This window comes from Ursus americanus, chromosome 27, assembly GCF_024610735.1.
Source record: "Ursus americanus isolate L20-20 chromosome 27, mUrsAme1.1.p, whole genome shotgun sequence".
NCBI lineage: Eukaryota > Metazoa > Chordata > Mammalia > Carnivora > Ursidae > Ursus > Ursus americanus.
Genome location: NC_142153.1, coordinates 39,451,415 through 39,459,448, shown reverse-complemented (window position 1 = coordinate 39,459,448; position 8,034 = coordinate 39,451,415). Strand labels below are relative to the sequence as shown.

The 8,034-nt window shown below is 42.2% G+C and overlaps 1 pseudogene; it reads right to left on the bottom strand.

The window, feature by feature from the left end:
- Positions 1 to 6,938: 6,938 nt before the first annotated feature.
- LOC123784552 (protein N-terminal asparagine amidohydrolase pseudogene) lies at positions 6,939 to 7,582 on the bottom strand (annotated as a pseudogene).
- Positions 7,583 to 8,034: the final 452 nt, after the last annotated feature.

The window sequence follows — 8,034 nt, the reverse complement described above, 5'->3', positions numbered from 1 at the left end:
CCCAACCCCTTCTCCTTAGTCCAGAATGACATATATACCTCATTTTGTCTGTCTTTGGATATCTCATGTTTATGTGGATTCCTCATATATACATAATCAAATTTGATTTTCTCCTGTTAATCTGTCTCTGTCAATTTAAATTCTTAGACCAGTCAGAAGAAACTTGTGGGGTATAGGAAAAATTTTCCCACCCTAATAAGCACCAAGTCCCCCAGTCACAATCATATTAGCTACACAGAAGTTTTGCCAGAAGAAAATCAATCTACAAGTCAAAGATGCTCTACAACAGATTGATTTTAGTAAATTTCCATCATACGTTTTCCCTGGTGTCCCTTAAATACCACAATGGACCCCTTTCATATCAAGGGTCTCACGTCCTCCCTGCCCAAGGTTTCCCACTGCCCCCACTTTTGCCTAGGTGGCTGGATTGCTACTGCCTCATGATCACACAGAGTGTGGCATCCCGCACTGGTGAAGTCAGCTCCTGGTTCCAGGCTTTCTTCAGTGGACACACGTCTGTGCTCTACCAATGAGAGAAGTCCCTTGCAATCAGGCTGGGGACATCATTAGCAAGTAGGTCACATCATGCTGGTTATCTTGTCCTCAGTGGAAACATTTCTCATCTGCCTAGGAGACTGTAAAGTAATAAAGCCCCGGGAGATTCAGAGCATCTAGAGACCTTCAGAGGCAAGCGATAATCACTGTTGACCTTCCTGCTGTATCCTATCCAGGTGAAGCTCTGTGTTTGTGGAGCAGTAGAAAGGCTATGTACCTTGGGAATAGCTTTCAATCCTCCAGAGGCAGCACAGGGGTGGGGTAGTTTGCTCTTAGGAGAAATGACTGGAAGATCAGCAAAGAAGGAACAAGACCCTAAAGGAAATACGTCTTTGACTGACTGTCTATCCAGAGCCGAAGTCTTGAGGAAGGCAAAGAATACGCCCAGGAGGAAATACAGCTGATTGAGTCTAAAGGGGAGGCCTTGCTCTCACCTGGGTCCCTCAGAGGGCAAGACTTCTGTCAAATCTCCTCAGGAGTTGATTGGAAGGTGTGAGCTTCTGCCCTAAACTTTCATATCTAGAGCAACCTGCTCCCATTGGCAGAGGGTAAACGAACTGAAATGTTAAGTTTGAATGTCTTAAGAGAGTGGGTTATAAAGGGCAACAGTGATCCAGAGGCCAAAGTGTCCTACAGTCTATAATGAGCCGACAGCCTTTAATGTCTTAAAGTACACATTTTAATACAAAATTTCAGGAAGAGGTCAAACCCTTCTGTCAGAATAAGCAAGGGTTTTCCGCCAGTGTGTTTACCACCTTGTATCCCTCAGCAAAGTGAAGCTCCCCTTTTTCAATCTTCTAGACAAAAGCCTTCCTAATATTATTATCTATTATCCATCTTATCCTATTTCATCTTATCTCAATCTCATCTTCACACATTGTCTATTTGGTCCCAAGAGGGCTTTGTGTACTGAATGCCACTCCTGCACTTTGGGGATTCTAAAACAAACTTCTAGGACTGATTAGTAAGCTCCTGGCATGCCGAACCCTCTGTTTGCACCTGGAAGATTAATAATTACCTGAGTTTTCCATTCCAATACTGAAATTATACTTATTCTCCACCTCAAAATGCATTTACCTCTGACCAAATCTTAGCAATTAAAAGGACCTCGTCCAGTGGTACATAAGAGGCAGGAGACGTGATATTTTTTTAAAATTAAAAAATAAAAGTTTTCTGATACCCAAAACACAGGCAGCAAAAGAAAAAATCAAAATAAGAAATTTCTTTTTTTTGTAAAGATTTTATTTATTTGAGAGAGAGAGAGAAAGAGAGCAAGCTCGAATGAGAAGGGGGAGGGGCAGAGGGAGAAGCAGACTCCCTGCTGAGCAGGGGGCCCAATGTGGGACTTGATCTCACAACCCTGAGATCATGACCTGAGTGGAAATCAAGAGTCAGACACTTAAGTGACTGAGCCACCCAGTGCCCCAAAATAAGAAACTTCTGTATATCGGGGCTCAGTCAGTTAAGCATCTGACTCTTGATCTTAGCTCAGGTCTCAATCTCAGGGTCATGAACTGAAACCCCGCATTGGGCTCCATACTGGGCATGGAGCCTACTTAAAACAAAACCAAAACCAAAACCAAACCAAACCAAACCAAACAAAACAAAAAACCCTTCTGTGCATCAAAGGACATTATCAACAAGAGTGAAAAAAGAATTCATGGAATGTGAGAAATTGTTTGCAAATCATCTATCTGATTAGGGATTAATATCCAGAATATATAAAGAACTTGTACAACTCAACAACAACAACAACCAAACGACCAATTAGAAATGGGCAAAGTTGGGGCGCCTGGGGGGCACAGTGGTTAAGCGTCTGCCTTCGGCTCAGGGCGTGATCCCGGCGTTATGGGATCGAGCCCCACATCAGGCTCTTCCGCTATGAGCCTGCTTCTTCCTCTCCCTCTCCCCCTGCTTGTGTTCCCTCTCTTGCTGGCTGTCTCTATCTCTGTCAAATAAATAAATAAAATCTTTAAAAAAAAAATGGGCAAAGTATTAAGTACATATTTCTCCAAAGAAGATATGCAAATGGCCAAGAAGTACATGAAAAGATGCTCAACATCACCAGCTACTAGGGAAATGAAAATCAAAACCATAATGAGATACAACTTCGCACCCATTAGGATAGCTATTATAAAGAAACCAAACAGACAGAATATCAGTGTTGGAGAGGATGTGGTGAAATTGGAACTCTTATACACTGCTGGTAGGGATGTGAACTGGTATAGCCACTGTGGAAAATGATATGGCAGTCTCTCCAAAAACCAAATGAATGGAAAGAAGGAAAGAAGGAAAGGAAAGGAAAGGAAAGGAAAGGAAAGGAAAGGAAAGGAAAGAAAAGAAAAGAAAAGAAAAGAAAAGAAAAGAAAAGAAAAGAAAGAAAGAAAGAGAAAGAGGGAGAGAGGGAGGGAAGGAAGGAAGAAAGGAAGGAAGGAAGGAAGGAAGGAAGGAAGGAAGGAAGGAAAGAAGGAAGGGAGGGAAGAAGAAAGAAAGGGAGGGAGGAAGGAAGGGAGAAAGGAAGAAAGGAAGGAAAGGACATAGAATTATTGTATGAGCCAGCAATTTCACTTCTGAGTATACACACGACGGAATTGAAAGCGAAGACTCAAATGGATATTTGCCAAACCATGTTCATAGCAGCATTATTCCTAATAGCCAAAAGGAAGAAGCGCTGAAGTGTCCATTGACAGATGAATGGATTTTTTTAAAAATGTGGTATATACATACAATAGAATCTTATTTAGCCTTAAAAAGGAAAGAAATTTTGATACATGCTACAATATGTATGAACCTGGACATTATGCCAAATGAAAGAAGCCAGACACAAAAGGACAAATACTGTATGATCCACTTCTATGAGATACCTAGAGTAGCCAAATTCATAGAGACAGAAAGTGGAATGGTGTCTGGGACAAGGGGCTGTGTAGGGAGGGTAACAGGAGGTTATTTGATGGATACAGAGTTTCAGTTTGGGAAGATGAAAATGTTCTGCAGGTAGCTGGTGGTGATGGTTATATAACAATGTGAATGTACTTAATGCCTCTAAACTGTATACTTCAGAATGGCTAAAATGGCACATGTTATAGATATTTCACCACAGCAAAAAACTAAAAGATTTTTAAAACTTAGAAGCTTTAAAAATTTAATTAAAATAAAACAAAAATTAATTACAATGAAATTAAACTTAAAAGTAAAATGAATTCCTCAGGCCCCATATCTATGTGCCAAGTGTGCTATTTCTGCTACTCTGATCATCCCTCTGACTGCAAGTGCCCATCTGTGGCCTTTCGGCTGGTTCATCAACATCACCTTGGATGAACATCCTTTCTTCTAATTCTCTTCCTCTAGCCCACCAGCTACCTCCTACATCCTGCAGACCACACCTGCCAGCTATTAATTATTGCTCTGCCCCTCCCCAATTTCCTTGGCTCACCACCTCCTGGTGCTCTAGGCTCAACCTCTCTGCATTTGGACCTGTGGGTATTGGTATCTACTGACCTGGATAAGCAAGAAACACAGTTAAATGGATGTTTCTTTTTGCAGATGATCCTGGAACAGGAGAACCTTTGGGTGGTCTACCCATGTCCATTTTTTCTTATTAGCATTGCAACAAATGTTTTGTGGCTTAGGATTTCAAAGAAAGGGAGTTTTATTAATTTATCAGCTGAATGAGCATTACAATAGATTACGCAGAGTTTGCAATTGTTTGGGTTTAAAGCACAGACAACATGAAACAGTTAATGAAAAACTTTCACAAAACTTCAACTATTTCCAGCAGTTTAGCATGTGAAAATCACTTTTATGTGCTGACACACCTGAAAATAAAATCATTTTTTACTTAAAGCAGTTCTAGTTGCTGTTTTAAACTTTATCCCAGGAACAGAGATGCTATTCAGTAAAGTGCAATTGCAGCCTTCTCAACAAAAAGGTTCATTAATTGTTACATGTTTTCTGGTGATGATTTTTTTTATTTGTGAATTTATAGTGATAGCTATGAAAGAGATTGTCGATAGTATTACTATAATTTACTTTCTAATAGAACAATTTTTATGTGTTAGTGCTATAATATTTCTGATAATATTAATAGAATTTATTTTGTGTTCTATAATGATACTGGGAAATTATTCTCAGCAATATTTTTCAGTGTTTCAGATTATTTTTTTAAAGATTTTATTTATCTGTTTGAGAGAGAGGGAGGGGGAGGAGAGCAAAGAGGAAGAGAGGGAGAAGGAGATTCCCTGCTGAGCAGAGAGCCTGATGTGGGAGTCAATCCCAGGATCCCAAGATCATGACCTGAGCCAAAGGCAGACACTTAACTGACTGATACACCCAGGTGCTCCAGTGTCTCAGATTATTAACAAAATTATCTGTGTTTTAAAACTATGGCATTAAAATATACCCTTAATAATACCATTATAATGTTCAGGTCTTTAAAACTTGTATGATGATGATACAAACATCTTTCTCTAAAAAGGAAAATCTTTATTTCTACTAGTATAGAGCCCTTCTTTGATTAGAACTGTGATTCCCGCAAGCTGGTACAGCCACTCTGGAAAACAGTATGGAGGTTCCTTAAGATGTTAAGAATAGAGCTACCCTACGACCCAGCAATTGCACTACTAGGTATTTACCCCAAAGATACAGATGTACTGAAAAGAAGGGGCATGTGCACCCCAATGTTCATAGCAGCAATGTCCACAATAGTCAAAGTGTGGAAGGAGCCAAGATGCCCTTCAACAGACAAATAGATAAAGATGTAGTCCATATATACAATGGAATATTACTCAGCCATCAGAATGGATGATTACCCAACATTTGCAGCAACATGGACAGGACTGGAGGAGATTATGCTAAGTGAAATAAATCAAGCAGAGAAAGACATCATATGGTTTCACTCATTTATGGAACATAAGAAATAGCGGGGAGATCGGTAGGAGAAGGAAGGGAAAATGAAGGGAGGGAAATCAGAGGGGGAGATGAACCATGAGAGACTATGGATTCTGTGAAACAAACAGAGGGTTTCAGAGGGGAGAGGTGGGGGGATGGGTCAGCCCAGTGATGGGTATTAAGGAGGGCACATATTGCATAGAGCACTGGGTGTTATACACAATGAATCATGGAACCCTACATCAAAAACTAATGATGTACTGTATTGTGACTAACAAAACATAACAAAATTTTTAAAAATGAAAACAGAAAAACAACTGTGATTCCCAAATTGTGAGCTAAAGCTCCTTGAGGTGACTCCAGAGGCAGTGGGGGGCCATTAAGTTTTTGAGGGACACAGTTGGACACCACATGAGCTGCTGCTATTAAGTTGTTTAGACCTAACTACTTAATAAAGGCAATTATTAGGTGTTTCTTTTGGCCTCAGGGCAGCAGAAATCAGGGAAATCTGGGAATCTCTGGATTAAAAAGATGAGTGGACATAAAATATAAGATAACTGAGAAGTACTTATTTAGTGTAACCTTGTCGTTTTATACAAGAGAAAACTGAGGTACCACAGCATGGTTAAAATCTGAAATCTGGTGAAGCTGAAACACTTAGCTTCCTGGTTCTCCGGCCAGGGCTGTAAGTCAAAAGATTTGAGGAACTTGAAGTCTGTTGAGGCTTCCATGCTTATGCTGCCCCTCTGCCTCGCTACTTTCCTGCCGCTAGATCCAAGCTTTGAAGCCCCAGCTTGACCATCTACCAGCTGAGTAGCTCAGGCCAAGTTCCTTGTTCTCTGTGAACTGTAGCTTCCTCATTTGCAAAATAAGTGGGACGATGATAACTGTTAGGTAAAACTGAGTCACTTCTAGAATCAGTAGAAATGATGTGTTTGAAAAAAAGACTTGTAAACTGCCAACCGCTTTAGAAATTGTTGGTTTTCATTAAATAGTATTTAAACATTTATGTTACAAGCACTGGGGAGACAAAAAGAAACTCGAAATCACCTCTATGTTTGAGAGGCTTATCTCTCCTGGAGGGGAGAAATAGAAATGATTATAATAAAAATTGATTAATGTTACAATGAAGGTAATGACCAAGTATAATATAAGTAGGGAAGAAGGTCCTCCTGAGGGGGTCGGGAAGACCTGGCAGAAGGGGCAGGGCTCCAGGTCTGACTTGGAGGGTGAGTAGGTAATGGATGGGGGACGGAGAGTAGGCCACAGAGCGGGAACAGCCTGGCCCAATGAGAGAGGTGAAGGATTAGACTACCTTCTGGATGGCACAGCATTCCATAGGGCTGGAGGGAGAAGGACGGAGATGAAACAGTACAGATGGGAGATTAACTGTGCGTGTTGGATCTTGGTTGTTCTGGGCCTGGTATTCTTTCAAAGGAGTGGACATTTCCCTGAAAACCCGGTGCAGTGCACAGCTCCTCCTCCCGACCTCGAACTCAGAAGGAGGCTCCGTAAATCTCCCCAGTTTCAAAGCTGACAGCAATACCTTAAGTTACTGGAATGTGGGTTTCATTTTCTTCGCGGCCATTCAATTCTGTCACACACACTGTCACTAAGTGTCATCTTCCTGTCAGGACGTTAAGGACGCTTGGGTGACAATGCCTGTCCTCACTGAAGCCGACCAGGAGGCACGCCAGCACCCTTCCTCACGGAGCGCCGGCGGAAAAAGGATCTTGTTATGGAATTCGTGATCAAGGGGACCCCAGCTTCTGTGTCGGTTCCCTCACCATGTGTCAAGCAGGTAGCCCCATTCTCTGTGTGTCTCAGGACCACAACGTGACAAGCAGTGGCATCATCACAACCCAGAATGGAGACGGAGTCATGTTCTGGGGAGCTCTCTCTGCTGAACATACAGAAGGCCCTGGGGTCCCAGCTGTGGAAGCGACTGACCTTTGAGAAGTCTGGCTCTTCCCTCCAGAAGCAAACGCGCCCTGTGGAATCCCCTGCATACGGGTTCAGCCTTCCGGAAGCAGATGCTCCTCCTGCTGACGAACGTCAGAGCGTCAGAGCGTCCACAGGGGCGGAGCTGCGTGTCCTGCGCGCGTGCGTCCTTCACCTCGCTGCCTCTCCTCGTGGGCATTTAATCGTCTCAAGACAAGAAGGCCCAGTACGGTATGGCAAGATATTTTGAGACATAGAAAGGCTGTATTCATATAGCTTTTATTCTAGCTGTGTTTTATTATTAGTTGTTGTTAATCTACTCTAATTTAGAAGTTAAACTTTACAGGTATGTGTATAGGAAAAAACCGTAGTGTATATGAGGTTCAGTACTAGCCACAGGTTCAGGCATTCCCTCGAGGTCTTGGAATGTATCCCCATGCATAACGGGGGACTTCGGTGCTTCCAGAGCCTGTCAGGACACAGGGCTCCGCCACCTTCTCAAAGAGATAGCTGTCTCGTTTTCTGTCTTGATCATTCACATTTGTTGCTTCCTCTCAAAGTCGCACATTTGCTTTGGCGAGCAGTGACTAACCCATGGGTAGATTCAGGCCTCAAAATCCCGGGGAGGAGGCCGGCTTCAAACCGAACAGA